This window comes from Capra hircus, chromosome 4 (assembly GCF_001704415.2).
Source record: "Capra hircus breed San Clemente chromosome 4, ASM170441v1, whole genome shotgun sequence".
NCBI classification, from domain to species: domain Eukaryota; kingdom Metazoa; phylum Chordata; class Mammalia; order Artiodactyla; family Bovidae; genus Capra; species Capra hircus.
The window spans coordinates 78,419,193-78,436,494 of NC_030811.1; the positions used below are offsets into that span (position 1 = coordinate 78,419,193).

Consider the following 17,302-nt stretch of genomic DNA (forward strand, 5'->3'; position numbering starts at 1 on the left):
ATTGTATTTCTTTCATGGATGCAAGTGTTTTTTCTCCACTCTTTCCTTCATATACTGTAGAGCAGCTACTCAATGTGAAGAGACTGCTGAATGAACAAACAAAGAAGACTGTCTAAATATAGATTAAAGCATGAATCTATAGGTACTGATCTATAGAAAAGCCTGTACAGAGGTATCTATTGATCGTTTCCATTGGAATTATACATACTTAGATGTCTCGCTCTCGCTTTTCACTTTCCTGCATTGAAGGAGGAAATGGCAACCCACTCCAGTGTTCTTGCCTGGAGAATCCCAGGGACGGGGGAGCCTGGTGGGCTGCCATCTGTGGGGTGGCACAGAGTCGGACACGACTGAAGCAACTTAGCAGCAGCAGCAGCAGCAGATGTCTCTATCGTATGAGACTGGGAGTAATCTAGAGTCTAAAGGCTTGCATCATTCATCTGTGCTATCCTATCATTTAGCACAGCAACTAGAATTATAATAGATTGCTAGCTTTCACCAAAAATCTACTTCCTTTCTTTCCTGGGCACGCAACTAGATTACACTTTGCCAATACCCCTTATAGATAGGTTCAGTCATGTGATTTGGCCTGTCACTTCCAGGCTGTGATCTTAGAAACTGTCTCCCAATCTCATGCTTTCTTTTTCCAACTACCTGATGGATACAGGGAAAAAAAGAAACTCTAGTGGTGGCAGAGCCATAGAAAAGAAAGAAATCAGTTCCTGAGTCATCTAGGGGAGAACTGCCTGTTGACCAAGAAAATCTACCTGGCTAGGAAGAAGCAAGTAATGTGCTTAGGATCCAAAATTTAAGGGAGTATTTGTTCTGATGTCCTTGAGTTCATTCTTTAGATGACACTCAATATAATTCAGTTATTGAGAAAGACTGTTGCTAAGGAAAACAGACTCTGCACCATTGCATGAAGCTCCCTGTGACTATACACAATTCCAATTTGAAATTAAGAATTAATCACAATTATGATAATTAATATCTCGTAGGTTTGGAAAGAACATATTAACCAGTTACTACTGGATAGGAAAAAAAGTAAAATCTCTAACACATAGAATTTGACATTAGTGAAAAATCTATGAAACAAAAGAAGTGGTAATTTTAGGGCCCAATGAAAATTATTTCCAAAATGCTTACTTTTTAATAGATATTATTCATATGATTCATATACATTATACTTCTTAAAACTGACAGCATTGACCTGGAAGATACAGTCAACATTCCATATCCACTAAGTAGGACACTTTGAAAGTTACTATCTTTTAAGTGCATTGTAAGAATTTAAATTATATTTGTGAAAACTTTCAAAAGTGATAGAAATTAGAATGTGAATTAAAGTGATTTATTTATGCCCTATTAAAGATGTAAATAAAATATTGCTTATTCTTCTAATAATGCTTTTTGAATTATAACACCAATATATGAGTTTTATTAAATTTGGAAATTATAACACTGATCCATATGATACACTTTTCAAGAGTTATCAATTATAATTCCTGCTTACTTTATTTTAGTATCTGTAAGTACAAATATATAGATTATATACATGCTTATACATGTTAAAAATAAAATTGATATAACAGATTTTATTCTGCTTTCACAAAAAGGACCATAGTTTCATGTCATTAAATGATCTTTAGAATTATTATTTGTAATAGTTGCTTAAAATTTCCTGTTTTAATACACCACTATTTAACTCCCTCCTGTTATTAAGATTTATATTGATACTAGCCTTTTACTGCAATAGTTTTATATCACTATTTATGTACATTTCTGACTACATAAGTCAGCTTCCTAGATTTGAGGTTATTGGGTTAAAAAATGTGAATATCTTTACAGTGATTTCCAAAAATTGCTTTATACTCCCTCCCTGGAGTTTATGTCTGTGTGCCTTGTTCTTCCATACTACAATCACAATTTAGCACTTTACACATCTTGATCTTTTGTAATTTGACAAGTAATAATGATCTCACACACTTGATTTTATTAACAATTCTTTGTTTGCTAATTTGAAAAATCATTTTTCAGTCCCTTTGAGTTGTGTCTTTACGGCTTTCACTCATTCTCTTCCACTCTTGACCTTAGTGGGGTTTCTATCTTTTTGCAATTTAAAAGTATTCACCACATATTAAGGTTTTATTTAGCTTTCAAGCTATCATATTTATTACAAAGATTTATTTCAGGATGTCATTTATGCTACTTTACATAAAATGTTTTACATTTTTATATGTCGCTTCAAAATTTTAGATAATCAAATATTTGAAATTCCCCTCCTCCTAATATTTTCCTCTATTTTTATGCTCAGAATATCCTTCCCTATCACAACAGAAAATTACTGTCATGCATTTTTGTCCACGTGACTTTTACTTTGCTTTGTTTTCTTTTTAATACATGCATTTTAGTGTGAGAAATAGTCACTAAACTGTTCTGTGTGAGGCTACAGTCACATGATTTTCTAAATTTATCTCCATTTTGACTGTGATCAAATGTACTGTGGTTACCAGTACAACTTATAAGTCATGGCAGTGAAATAAAGTCTATAAGCTCCATCTGAATTCAAATATCTTCCCTCAACAATATCTAATTAGAATTCTGACACAGGAACTTTAAGCCAACACATTTAATTTAAAAATAATCTATAATTGCAAACAGAGCTACAGATTTCAATCTACTATTTTCTTATGTAGAAGTGACTCCAAGCAGACCACAAAAGTAAGAACTTAGTTTTTACACCAGTGTCTTATTTCTTAGAAGTTTAGTATAGAGCACCAACAATTCTTATTTGGTCTGTGTCTCAATTCCCATCTTTAGTCCCTTCATTTTCTGTCTCAAGGCCCAAATTTCCTCTTGCATTTTACTGGCTGCAAAGAAGTCTGTAATCTCATATTCAGTGGGCTCCTGGTGCTTATGAGTGGCTTGTCCTGAGATAAAACCTCAAATCTGTCAATATCACTCTAGCCTGTGAGTTCCCTGATGAAAAGGAGCCAAGTATAATTGAACAACATAAGCTTCAGATAAAAATTCTGTAGTACTGTCTTTCATCAATGATTAATTCATCAGGTGAGGAAGTAGTGTTCCCTAAACCTAAACCAATTATTTCCATACCAGTAAAATCCTTTCTACCATCCAGAAATCTCACTGATGGAAAATTCATGTTTACCATCTGTTTTCAAGTGGTTGTGAAATATAAATATAGGGTATCTATTAACTCATTTAAACTTTTAATCTAAAGGACTGAGGCTATCAGATTTTTTTTCCTGACAAAATTTTCTCATTCAAAGGACTTAATATTATCAAGAAAATTGCAGGTGGAAAGTGGACAGTGATTGAAGCTACAAAATTAAAAGATGCTTGCTCCTTGGAAGAAAAGCTATGACAAACCTAAACAGTATACTAAAAAGCAAAGACATCACTTTGCCAACAAAGGTCTGTATAGTCAAAGGTATGATTTTTTCCAATAGTCATGTACACATGTGTGAGATGTGTAAAGATGGCTGAGTGCCATAGAATTGATGCTTTTGAATTGTGGAGCTGGAGAGGACTCTTGAGAATCCCTTGGACTTCAAGGGGATAAAACTAGTCAATCCTAAAGTAAATCGATCCTGAACACTCATTAGAAGGACTGAGGTTAAAGCTGAAGCTCCAATACTTTGGCCACCTGATGAGAAGAGCCAACTCCTTGGAAAAGACCCTGATGCTGCGAAAGATTGAGGGCAGGAGGAGAAGGAAGCGACAGAGGACAAAATGGTTGGATGGCATCACTGACTCAATGGACATGAGTTTGAACAAGCTCCAGGGGAATAGTAAAGGACAGTGAAGCCTGGTGTGCTGCAGTTGATGGGGTCACAAAGAGTCAGACACGACTCAGAGACTGAACAACAACAACAGATGCAAAGGTAAAACTCTTTAAAAATATACTTTGTTATTACCTTAGAACTCAGTAAAAATCTCTTTATCTAAAACCCCTAAATTATCAGAGATATTCCAAGTTAAAAAAATTCCTTATCTCTTAACAGAACTCACAAAATGCTTCCTATTTTTCATATACAATCTAATTCAAAATCACTGAATCAGGAGTCTGCTCCATTTATCTGATTGCATTATTTCAATACCTGTAGGTCTGGAGGTTTATTTCCTAGCAGATGTTAGGTTGAACAGGATGACTGTCAAGGCTGTAAAGAACAGCCTTCTGACTGGCTAAAGATTAGGAACAGTAATGCTCAAAATTCTCCAAGCCAGGCTTCAGCAATACGTGAACCATGAACTTCCAGATGTTCAAGCTGGTTTTAGAAAAGGCAGAGGAACCAGAGATCAAATTGTTAACATCCGCTGGATCATGGAAAAAGGAAGAGAGTTCCAGAAAAACATCTATTTCTGTTTTATTGACTATGCCAAAGCCATTAACTGTGTGGATCACGACAACTGTGGAAAATTCTGAAAGAGATGGGAATACCAGACCACCTGACCTGCCTCTTGAGAAACCTACATGCAGGTCAGGAAGCAACAGTTCGAACTGGACATGGAACAACAGACTGGTTCCAAATAGGAAAAGGAGTACCAAAAGGAGTTCCAAATAGGAAAAGGTTCCAAAAAGGAAAAGGCTGTATATTGTCACCCTGCTTATTTAACTTATATGCAGAGTACATCATGAGAAATGCTGGGCTGGAAGAAGCACAAACTGGAATCAAGATTGCTGGAGGAAATAACAATAACCTCAGATATGCAGATGACACCATCCTTATGGCAGAAAGTGAAGAGGAACTAAAAAGCCTCTTGATGAAAGTGAAAGAGGGGAGTGAAAAAGTTGGCTTAAAGCTCAACATTCAGAAAATGAAGATCATGGCATCTGGTCCCATCACTTCATGGGAAATAGATGGGGAAACAATGGAAACAGTGGCAGAGTTTATTTGGGGGGGGCTCCAAAATCACTGCAGATGGTGACTGCAGCCATGAAATTAAAAGACGCTTACTCCTTGGAAGGAAAGTTATGACCAACCTAGATAGCATATTGAAGGAGAAGGCAATGGCACCCCACTCCAGTACTCTTGCCTGGAAAATTCCATGGATGGAGGAGCCTGGTAGGCTGCAGTCCATGGGGTCGCTAAGAGTCAGACACGACTGAGCGACTTCACTTTGACTTTTCACGTTCATGCATTGGAGAAGGAAATGGCACCCCACTCCAGTACTCTTGCCTGGAAAATCCCATGGATGGAGGAGCCTGGTGGGCTGCAGTCCATGGGGTCGCTAAGAGTCAGACACGACTGAGCGACTTCACTTTGACTTTTCATGTTCATGCATTGGAGAAGGAAATGGCAACCCACTCCAGTGTTCTTGCCTGGAGAATCCCAGGGATGGGGGAGCCTGGTGGGCTGCTGTCTATGGGGTCACACAGAGTTGGACACGACTGAAGCGACTTAACAGCGGCAGATAGCATATTGAAAAGCAGAGACATTACTTTGTCAACAAAGGTCCGTCTAGTCAAGGCTATGGTTTTTCTGGTGGTCATGTATGGATGTGAGAGTTGGACTGTGAAGAAAGCTGAGTGCCGAAGAATTGATGCTTTTGAACTGTGGTGTTGGAGAAGACTCTTGAGAGTCCCTTGGACTGCAAGGAGATCCAACCAGTCCATTCTGAAGGACATCAGTCCTGTGTGTTCTTTGGAAGGACTGATGCTAAATCTGAAACTCCAATACTTTGGCCACCTCATACGAACAGCTGACTCATTGGTAAAGACTCTGATGCTGGGAGGGACTGGAGGCAGGAGGAGAAGGGGACGACCGAGGATGAGATGGCTGGATGGCATCACTGACTTGATGGACATAAGTTTGGGTGAACTCTGGGAGTTGGTGATGGACAGGGAGGCCTGGCGTGCTGCGATTCATGGGGTCGCAGAGTTGGACACGACTGAGCAACTGAACTGAACTGAACTGATACTATTGTAAACACACATTCTAGACCCACAATGGAAAAGCTACTATGGCGCCTGGAATGCTTCTAGGAGAAATCTTATTTGCAAGAGTCTCTCTATGTGTCTCTTGGTTAATTGGTAGATTATGCTCTATTTTAAGAACTCAACTCTTTGAAGGACCTTAATATTCCACCACTGAGGCTATGTTTTTTCTGTATTCTTTAGCAAATTACATTATTTAAAAAGAAAACAGCAAATACAGTCTTAAAGTGAAGACTGCAGCAAGTATTAAGCACTTACCTGAAAATGATCTACATAAAAATTAATTAATCAAACTTTTCTAATTATCTATTACCTATAGGACCAAAGTTGGCTATATATCTATCAATTACAGTTCTTAAAAAAGATAGTATAAGGCCCATTTAGTCTTAATCTATTTAATTATATATTAAAAACCATCAGAAGGATACTGTAGTCCAATTCTACTGGATCCAATGAGAAAAATAGGAAAATACATGTGAGTTTAATAAAGCCTGTCAGAGACAGAGTAAAGATTATGAATTTGTATTTGTGAACCACACTGTACTATCTCAATATAAGGCTGTTTTTTTCTCCTCTCTCCTTTTGTCTGCTATCCTTGTGTTCAATAAACAGACATGCCTAGGGGAACAAGAAGAAAGAGTCTCATAAAATTATATATATTGCAAACCGGCAGAACAATAATTTTACCAAAGTGTGTATTATTACTGAATTGGTGAAATCATGTTTCAACACTTTATTGTGTGTATAGATCTAAAAATAAAGCATATACATCTTAAAATATATGCATGAATATAAAAATAAATACTTTGGCAGAGGAAATCCATTACACTTTGAGGTGAAATCATTCCTTAAAAAAAATGTCATAGTGCTGAGTTTGCATTTCATCTTTAGAGTTACAAAAGCTATCTGCAAAAGCAAGTAATTTATAGCTTACAGTTAACATATACTCAAAGGAATAAATGTATGAAACAGCAGCACAATAAAATCCTTGCTCTGTGGCTTCACTACAGAATTCCCCAATACAAACTGAAATGGTTGAAGTAGTATTCCTTAGCTGATTTGGAACAATTATGTATTTCCTTGTCATAATATACATTATAATTCCTAGTGCTTTTAAGTATATTTTTTTCTCTGGACTCATGTACTTGCACCTCTCTCATAAAGGCATTTTTCCTTTGTGACACACTCTCTTCAGTTTCAGTTTAGTCACTCAGTCATGTTCGACTCTTTGTGACCCCATGGACTGCAGCACACCAAGCCTCCCTGTCCATCACCAACTCCCGGAGTTCATCCAAAGGCATGTCCATTGTGTCGGTGATGCCATCCAAACACCTAATCCTCTGTCGTACCCTTTTCCTCCTGCCCTCAATCTTTCCCAGCATCACGGTCTTTTCAAACGAGTCAGCTCTTCGCATTAGGTGGCCAAAGTATTGGAGTTTTACCTTCAACATCAGTCCTTCCAATGAACACCCAGGACTGATTTCCTTTAGGATGGACTGGTTGGATTTCCTTGCAGTTCAAGGGACTCTCAAGAGTCTTCTCCAACACCACAGTTCAAAAGCATCAATTCTTCAGTGCTCAGCTTTCTTTAATGTTCAACTCTCACATCCATACATGACCACTGGAAAAACCATAGCTTTGACTAGATGGACCATGGCTGGCAAAGGCATGTCTCTGCTTTTTAATATGCTGTCTAGGTTGGTCATATCCTTTCTTCCAAGGAACAAGCATCTTTTAATTTCGTGGCTGCAGTCACCATCTGTAGTGATTTTGGAGCCCAAAAAAGTAAAGTCTGTCATTGTTTTCACTGTTTCCCCATCTATTTGCCATGAAGTGATGGGACCAGATGCCATGATCTTAGTTTTCTTTTTTTTTTTTTTATCAAGAGGCTTTTTATTTATTTTTATTATATAAATTATTTATTTTAATTGGAGGTTAATTATTTACAATATTGTATTGGTTTTGCCATACATCAACTTTAAGCCAACTTTTTTACTCTCCTCTTTCACTTTCATCAAGAGGCTCTTTAGTTCTTCTTCACTTTCTGCCATAAGGGTGGTGTCATCTGCATATCTGAGGTTATTGATATTTCTCCCAGCAATCTTGATTCCAGCTTGTGCTTCACCCAGCCCAGCATTTCTCATGATGTACCCTGCATATAAGTTAAATAAGCAGGGTGACAATATACAGCCTTGACATACTCCTTTCCCTATTTGGAATCAGACTGTAGATCCATGTCCAGTTCTAACTGTTGATTCCTGAACAGCATACAGATTTCTCAGGAGGCGGGTAAGGTGGTCTTTCAGAATTTTCCACAGTTTCTTGTAGTCCACACAGTCAAAGGCTTTGGAACAGTCAATAAAGCAGAAATAGATGTTTTTCTGGAATTCTCTTGCTTTTTCAACAATCCAACAAATGTTGGCAATTTGATCTTTGGCTCCTCTGCCTTTTCTAAATCCAGCTTAAACATCTGGAAGTTCATGTTTCACATACTGCTGAAGCCTGGCTTGGAGAATTTGAGCGTTCCTTTGCCAGCATGTGAGTTGAGGGCAATTGTGCAGTAGTTTGAGCATTCTTTGGCATTGCCTTTCTTTGGGATTGGAATGAAAACTGTCCGTTTTCTGTCCTGCCGCCACTGCTGAGTTTTCCAAATTTGCTGGCATATGAGTTCATCACTTTCACAGCATCATCTTTTAGGATTTGAATTTAATTCAGATGGCCATTATATATACTACTGTGAGCAAGAATCCCTTAGAAGAAGTGGAGTAACCATCATAGTCAACAAAAGAGTTCAAAATGCAGTACTTTGATGCAACCTCAAAAACAACAGAATGATTTCTGTTCATTTCCAAGGCAAACCATTCAATATCACAGTAATCGAAACCTATCCCCTAACCAGCAATGCTGAAGAAGCTACAGCTTAACAATTCTATAAAAACCTTCAAGACCTTCTAGAACTGCCATAAAAGATATCCTTTTCATTATAGGGAACTGGAATGCAAAAGTAGGGAGTCAAGAAATACTTGGAGCAACAGGCAAATTTGGCTTTGGAGTACAGAATAAAGCAGGGCAAAGGCTAATAGAATTTTTCCAAGAGAATGCACTGGCCATAGCAAATACCCTCTTCCAATAGCACAAGAAAATACTCTACACATGGACATCACCAGATGGTCAATACTGAAATCAGATTAATTATACTCTTTGCAGCCAGAGATGAAGAAGTTCTATACAGTCAGCAAAAACAAGAGCTGACTGTGGCACAGACCATGAACTCCTTATTGCCAAATTCAGACTTAAATTGAAGAAAGTAGGGAGAACCAATAGACCACTCAGGTATGACCTAAATCAAATCCCTTACGATTATACAGTGGAAGTGACAGATTCAAGGGATTAGATCTGAAAGACAGAAAATAGATTACATAATAACTAATTTAGTCTTCATACAAACTCAGTGAAATGACTTTATGCTTCATATTTTATAAATGAGGAAACTGAAGCTCACAAAGTGTGAGATGGTTACAGCCAGTCAATGGCAAAACTATGGCCAGAAGCTAGTCTCCTTCTTCTAAGTCTGGTGCTTCTCTATAAATCCAAAATTACACTTTAAAATGAACTGCTACTATTCTTTTCACTATTTCTGCATATTTAAAGTGGTTTCAGTGTCAGGTTACCAGGCTTTATAAATTCCCTAAGTTTCCAAGGACAAAGTGAAAAAAATCAATGACTGGTTCAAATTTCAGTTTCACCACATACTAGTGTGTGATCATGCCTCAGTTTTCTCATTAGTTACAGAGGGATTAAAATGGTCTCAGTTGCCTTATTTCTAATGGAGGAATTAAAGTGGCATTGATTTCATTGAGGTTGTTGTGAAGATTAAATGTGATAGTGCACATAAAGTGCTTAGAAAAGTGCCTAATACACACACAGACATGCATATAGTAAGCACTCAAAAATTTTGCTAGTATTTTTCATTGCTATCTCTGAGTCAATGCATAATTTAAAATTAAGATAAACATTAATGTTTCTCCACTAAAGACTATAGTCAATATTAAAGGAAATCAATTCTGAATATTCATTGAAAGGACTGATGCTGAAGCTGTAGCTTCAATACTTGGCCACCTAATGCAAAGAGCCAACTCATAGGAAAAGTACCTGATGCTGGGAAAGACTGAAGGCAAAAGGAAAAGAGGGCAGCAGAGGAGATGGTTAGATATCATCATCAACTCAATGGAAACGAATCTGAGCCAATTCCAGGAGATAGTGAAGGATAGAGAAGCCTGGCATGTTGCAGTTTATGGGGTCGCAAAGAATCAGAGACAGTTTAGCGACTGAAAAACTAAAGACTACATTCCAAAGAGTAGCTCAAAAGTTTTTTCTCTTCATATATTCGTTACTTGAATTTTTACTAGAGATTCCTATTTATGTCAACTTTACTGACAGTATGTAAAACGGGAGATTTAGAGCATATTTTCTTAATATTTAATAAATCAATATGCCAACTATTAGTTTTCTGAATATATGAATATTTTCATCCATAATAGAAAATATAAACTGCACACACCTTGAAGAAAATCTTTCTTGCTTTCTTAAAAAAAAAAACACTCAATAGTAAACCCTCAAAATTATTAAAAATTAACTTCTGGATGAAGTGTAGAAATACATATTTTATGTGTAAAATTAACCACACTCAAAAAATTTATGCATCCTTTCCAGAAAGCACAGTATTCAATTCCAGTTAAATTTTTGTTTCAAATAAACATTTGAAACTAGGCCACATCCTGCTCTATGGTTGCCAAAAATGAAAATTTCAAAATCTAAACTCATGTTCTACTTCCTAAGCACACACGAAGTCATCTTAAATTTAATCTAACCAATTTTTAGATGACTATTAAAATTTTGAAAAAGAGATATTTTCAAATATAAGTGAGTACAATGTAGAGCTAAGTCAACATGAAATCTGAGAGAGATGGTTCTATTATACAAAACATGAACAACTTCATTGACATAAATCAGTATATGAGATGAATTTCTACAAATGAAAACTTCTATATTAAATGTAGAAACTTGAAACACTTTGACACCTGCTGGAATCTGGTGACAGGAAGTCAAAGGAATTTTCACGGGCCAATAAGAGAACTGAATAAAGCTCTCTTTAACTCTCCCATATACAGGGTTGACCATATTATGTTTACCTAAATAACTAATCACAGCTACCTGTTTATTAGACTATCTGATAAGCCTAGTTCTATGACCCTAACAACTGGATAAACAACATTCAATAAGAACACACCTATGTGTTTTGTTCTCAATTCTTCTACCAATAACATATAAATTATTTTACAGACTTATTGATACCACTATTCATGAACAGTAAACTTTGACTTTGATCAAGGTAAATGATAAAAAAGATAAAGAGCAAATAGCTCACTCCCTGTCCATAGGCTTGTGCATTGATTTCTGTCTCTGATACTTTTTTTTAAGTTAGAAATAACTTTCTTTGCAGAAATCATAATGCCAACTCTATCTTCCACACACACATTTGTATATTTGCCAGGAACAACTTCTGGGGGACATTTTTTTTTTAAAACCAGATCATTCAGACTCAAGTAAGAGAGTCCCCCATCCCAGACCCATAGACACTAGTCTTCTTCCAGTCCCCAAGATCTTGCATACTCAAAGCCCATATTCTTTTACACAGATCTTTTACCTCTAGGCACCAGGAACTCACAAAATTCTCTATCTAGGGGGTCCTGACAATACTTTCAGGGATATTCCCTAGGTCCATTCTGATCCTAAGGGGAATTTCATTATCCATGTGCACACCCCTAGGCCCAAGGGAGACCAGAGGAGGCATTTGGCCAGAGTTTAGAAGTATAGCTGGAGGTTAGCCATGCAGGCTAATATTCCCAAGTGACTACATGCAAGGTCCTTTCTAGTGCTAAGTAGAAACAGGATAAAAAGAGAAAATGGACATGTCATGGGCCAATAGAGGGGATTAGATTCTTGCACAAAATTATAAGGTGACGGAAAATTCTAAATTCGAAACTCTCCTTCCTAGTCATTGCAAAACTGTATTTGTTAAGTCAGGAGATCGATCACATATAATTTAAAAGTTTGTTAGATTGATATATAATCTAAAATAGTTAGAGTTTTCTCATGTAGCCCTCCATTTGTACTTTTGCTGGAGGTAATGAAATGTTAGGGGTTAGCTTGAAGAAGGCTAGTGGAGTTCAAAATGTTATCATTCAAAAAGTGTATAAGTGAATCTTATTATCTTTCTCTGCATGTCAAAATTTAAGCTTTTCTCTCGGGATTTTAATTGAATAGGAAAGGAAGAACAGGGTGTTCAGACAGCATTGGCCAAACTGCGCAGATTTCAAATTCAGAAAAAGATAGCAATATTTATTAACACTTATTACTAAATGCTTCACCATTAGAAACAAAAGTTCAAGTACTACCCCAACTTGGTTGATTTCTCTGTGGTTACTGTGTATTTCCCTCCATATCTCAAGAACTCTAGTATGTTCCTTGTTATATTTGTATAGAGATCATCATGGCACCTAGGCCTTTAAGTCAGTGGAAGCTCCGAACTTAAAATGAGTTCCATGGGACCTAAAGCAAATTAAAAACAGATTTAATATCAGAGGTAATTTTAGACACTAAACTTTTAACTTCCATATAAATTACTTAGGTAAACTGGGTCACAGAAAATATCCTTGATGATTGGCTGATCTAACATTTTTGAGAGCCTAAAATATCCTTTGTGTTGATAAAAGACACATTACATTACCCTCTAGGGCGCTCCACTCTAAAGCAAGAATGACCTCATAATCACCATGCAAAGAAATGGAGCACTTTGTAGTTTATGACAATATAAGAATAATTTAAGCTACAAAATAATATTATTTGAAAGTAAGTTATGTTTTTCCCCAGTCCTGTGGGCATTTGACTGTGTGGAATCATTGGAATGAATAAAATTAGTAACAATTTAGGAAACTTGAAATTTCCTGTGCAAATTCTATGAAAGAATATAGTTTTAAAAGGACGTTTTTGTATTGATAATGGCATTTCTTTTACAACTGGAAATCATAAATACTTATTTAATATATCTAAATAAAGGCAAAATGAAAAGAGTATAAATAGTAACATATTACAATATAACAAGATACTGTAGGCATAATTATACATGATCTGAAAAGCATTCTAAATGACTTTGAATAGTTGAAGGTTTATTATATAGGAAAGGTGCTAGTTTTAAACTTATTTCAATCAAAATGTGCAATTATAGCCAGACGGTTGTAAGTTTATAAGAATGAAGATTTTCCTTAACTACATTTTTAACAGCTAGACCATGGGAAATTAGACTTGTGCTTTCTGTAAAGCTGCCTGTTAGTGAAAAAAGGGAGAATGCAAACTGTGAGCTGTATTTAGAAGATTTCTTTATACACTGGGAGACTGAATAGGGAGACTTTGAAAGTTTACATCAAAAATCATATTCATATCTAATGAGTTCTTGAAAAAGGCAATATAATCAACTCTAGATCTTTCAGGGTCTGAATTTTCTGTTTTTCCATTATATAAAGACTTGTTACATTTGTCTTTTTCTCATCTCTTCTCATTTGACAAATATTATTAAGTGTCTATTATATGTAAATCGCTGAGTGAAGAGCTGTGGAGAAAAGAGAAATGAACATTATCCAGCCTATTACATAAAAAAAAAGTCTCAAAAGAGAGTTGAAAAGGAAGTTAAATTTTCAGTCAGTTATTACTGCAATTTTCTAGGAGCACCTCTTAAGATGTAAGACTGATGTAGGGAGCCATGGGATAGGAAAAAAGAAAAATAGAAAACAAATGGTAAAAACAGCTTTCTGAAATACCTATGGTCTTATAGCTATCTGGACACCCCTCCCCCAAGGCACAGTAATACCAATAGTTTTAAGATGGTTTTGCTTCTTGGTTTAAAAAATTGATTATTAAAGAAAAAGACAAACATATACATGCATGTATTTGACAAATATAAATGGGTAAATTATTCTGTGATTTGTAAAATATAATCATAGTATAAAGTGAAATTGCTTTGGAATCACAATGATGAATCTCACATGACCCAATGTTCATACCTATGACTATTCAGAACTTATGACTAACTAGTAAAGATAAACCTTGGAATGGAACTGGTGTATAAACTGCCAGCCTAAAGAAAATCTCCATGTGGTCATTCTCCCAGAGCAGATAAGTAACTCTAATACACTCTTAAAGTTATATTACTTGGGCCCCTAGCTTTAGCTCACCCCTCTGCCTCAATACAAACATTTCCATTTCTAGCATTAATTCTTGATTTCCAAGGAGAGGTTTGATGAAAATACAAGAGTTCCTTCTGAACTGTAAGTTAAATGATTCTAGCAGTGATATGGAGTGCACAAGTCATTTCACAGTTCTGGGCTCAGGTTTGTTTGTGTTTTTTTTTTTTTTAATCTATAGGAGGCTGGTTTGATGAACACTGCTATAGGTTTATATTTTATATTTTATGATCACTATGATCAGTTGTAAGGGCCAAGTATTCTCCAATAAAAACTCAATTTGATGGGAAAAGTAAGTTTGGCCAAAAAACTACAAATATGACCATAAATGTTTCTTAAAATATAAATCTCAAATAGTCCTAAAATACAAACATGTTTCTTACATGAACAATATATTCTGAGTTAATTTTTAAAGCAATTAGACACAACTATCTATAGCTTTGGGTCTCTGTCTATACATGGCATATAAAATGCACATAAAACCTTTAAATTAATATGTGCCACTCTAACAGTAGACAGTAGGCTAAAGCATATTTTTGTAACACTTAGAATTTAAAAAACATTAATATTTTCACACTTAAGCATTTTAAGCTCTTTTACATAGTCACCTTGGCATGACTTTTGTGAGATAGCTAATACTATGCTCCATTTCAAAAACTATAAATAGAAATAGTCTAGCCTGTTAACCTGTATTTTACTACAACTAAAGTTCACTACTACTAAATGATTTGCATAGTTAGAATTAGAAAAAAACAGATGCTATAATGTACTCTATTTCTTTCACGTTATATCTCCTAAGGAAAATAAAACTATTATGATGATTACAAATGAGAAAATAATAATTGATTCTATTCTACAAAATGCCAAGTAAGTATATTTTAAATAATATATCAAAATACATTATTAAAATGTGGAGAATAAAATAGTGGACATAAATCACTGCAATAAAAATTAGAAAAGAATGTCTAGAGTGCATCTCTAGAAGTTTACCTAGCACAAGTAATAATACCATAGGGTAGAGATGATACAGGGAAAAAAGAGGGAAAAAGAGGTAGGAAAAAATGGAAGTTTGTTGTTTACTTGCATGATAGAAGAAATAAGCGACTAAACAGAAATGTGTATATCAAAAAGAGTTAATGAGAATTAATGTGAATACCAAAAGTATGAGGGGAATTAAAAAATTTAGTTACCTAACAGACCCAGAGAGGCAAACGGACCAGAAACAAGTGAAGTGAGAGCTTATGGCAGACTTTGGGTGATGCTATTTATGGCAGAAAACAAACTGAGGAGTCAATATTTCTTTCAAATTCTAAACTTCAAATCTGCAGGTTATTAATCTAAGAACCTAAGACAATACTAATTGATTTTAAAAGTTAAGATAAAACAGCAAATTCTAAGATGAATTTAACTCAATGCTTTGAACATTAGCCAGAAAGAAATGATACAACTAATAAATATATAACCAAGGTTTAATGTGCACAGAAGATGCATGTCATTCTAAACAGCTGTCACAAATGAATGAAACTTATTTCAGATATAACTTCTTTAAAAAAAAAACTTCTATAGAAATGTAGGTTGAAGAGTGTTCAGACACAAGCTACATTGTGCATTTACACAATGTTTCTGCACAGCTACGTGCAGGAAAAAATTGCATTCATCAGATATATTCAGAATGAGAAGTAAAACAAATATTCCTTTATACCAATGCAACTGGAAACTTAATAGAAGTGCCAAAGATTAAAGAATATTCTCAGAGAATGTGAGTAATGAACATATCTTTTGTATATTTAAACCTAACTTTCTTTCCTTTTTTATTACATTAAAGTGATTGCCACCAGAAATATTCTTTTTTTGAATATTCTATTTTTTGAGACATGGAATATTATAATATTAAACTAAAGGTTGCCATACATATATAAACTCAGGGACATTGACAATTTCAGTATGAATTTAACAAATATTGAAGAGAAGCCCTTCCACAACAGATAACATCGTAAGGCAAGTAGAAAAAAGGAGTGATATGTCACAACACCTCTTTACCATATGTCTAATGCAGCATGGAATAAAGAGGGTACCAAATTAGATAGCAAAGAGAAATGAAGCTCACAGGCCTTATCATCTCCCTATTTGCCCTGGTAGGATTTTTTTTTAACCTTGAAAACAAAGGAAAACATTTCAAATTAATTACTGTTAAAAGTTAAATCAATTTAAATATCTGATATAAATTAGACATAGCTAGACTTTTAAAACATAATTTCATTTTTTATTATTTGATGAGCAAAACAGAATATATCGAGCAAAATCACAATTTTGAAAAAAGAATAAATAAAAGAAACAATTGAAATGCATGGAATGCACCCTTTTACTGTTATCAAAATTAAAGTATCAAGTCCTACTACAGCTACTACTATTATGAATAGTTCTATGTTATGTTTATTAGGTACAGGCAATATTCTAGATGTTTTTCATAGCTGTTCCAAAGTGTTTTAAATTGACAAATTTAATCAAATTTAGTGTTCATTTAACTTAAAATGTATTTATATATTGATGGTGGTGGTGGTTTAGTTGGTAAGACATGTGCAACTCTTGCAATCAATCCCATGGACTGTAGTCTGCCAGTCTCTTCTGTCCATGGGATTCTCCAGGTGAGAATACTGGAGTGCACTGCCATTTCCTTCTCCAGAAGATCTTCTTGATTCAGGAATTGAAGCTGGGTCTCCTGCATTGCAGGCCAATTCTTTACCAACTGAGCTATGAGGGAAGTCCCTATTTATATATTAAAAAATCTGAAAATCTGATAATGCTAAATTATAGGAATTGTGATCTTCAGGATATGAACACAAACTATTGAACTCAAGGCCATATTTGAGAGGTCAGAGGTAAAATAGTTGGAAGAAAATGAAAATCAAAAAGGCCTTTATATCCTCCCAACAGGGTCTTGCATATTATGTGGATCTTGTGGATGCCTCATGCACACTAACACTGTGATGCCACATGGTGTTTCACTGCCAAAGTATTTTCTCTCTTGAGTAAAAAAATGACT

General features: G+C 35.2%; 1 protein-coding gene across 2 annotated transcripts in view; it reads right to left on the reverse strand.

The window, feature by feature from the left end:
* Nucleotides 1-17,302, reverse strand: part of MAGI2 (membrane associated guanylate kinase, WW and PDZ domain containing 2) — a 1,495,474-nt gene that overhangs the window by 1,415,926 nt on the left and 62,246 nt on the right. The gene's annotated exons all lie outside the window — the stretch shown is intronic.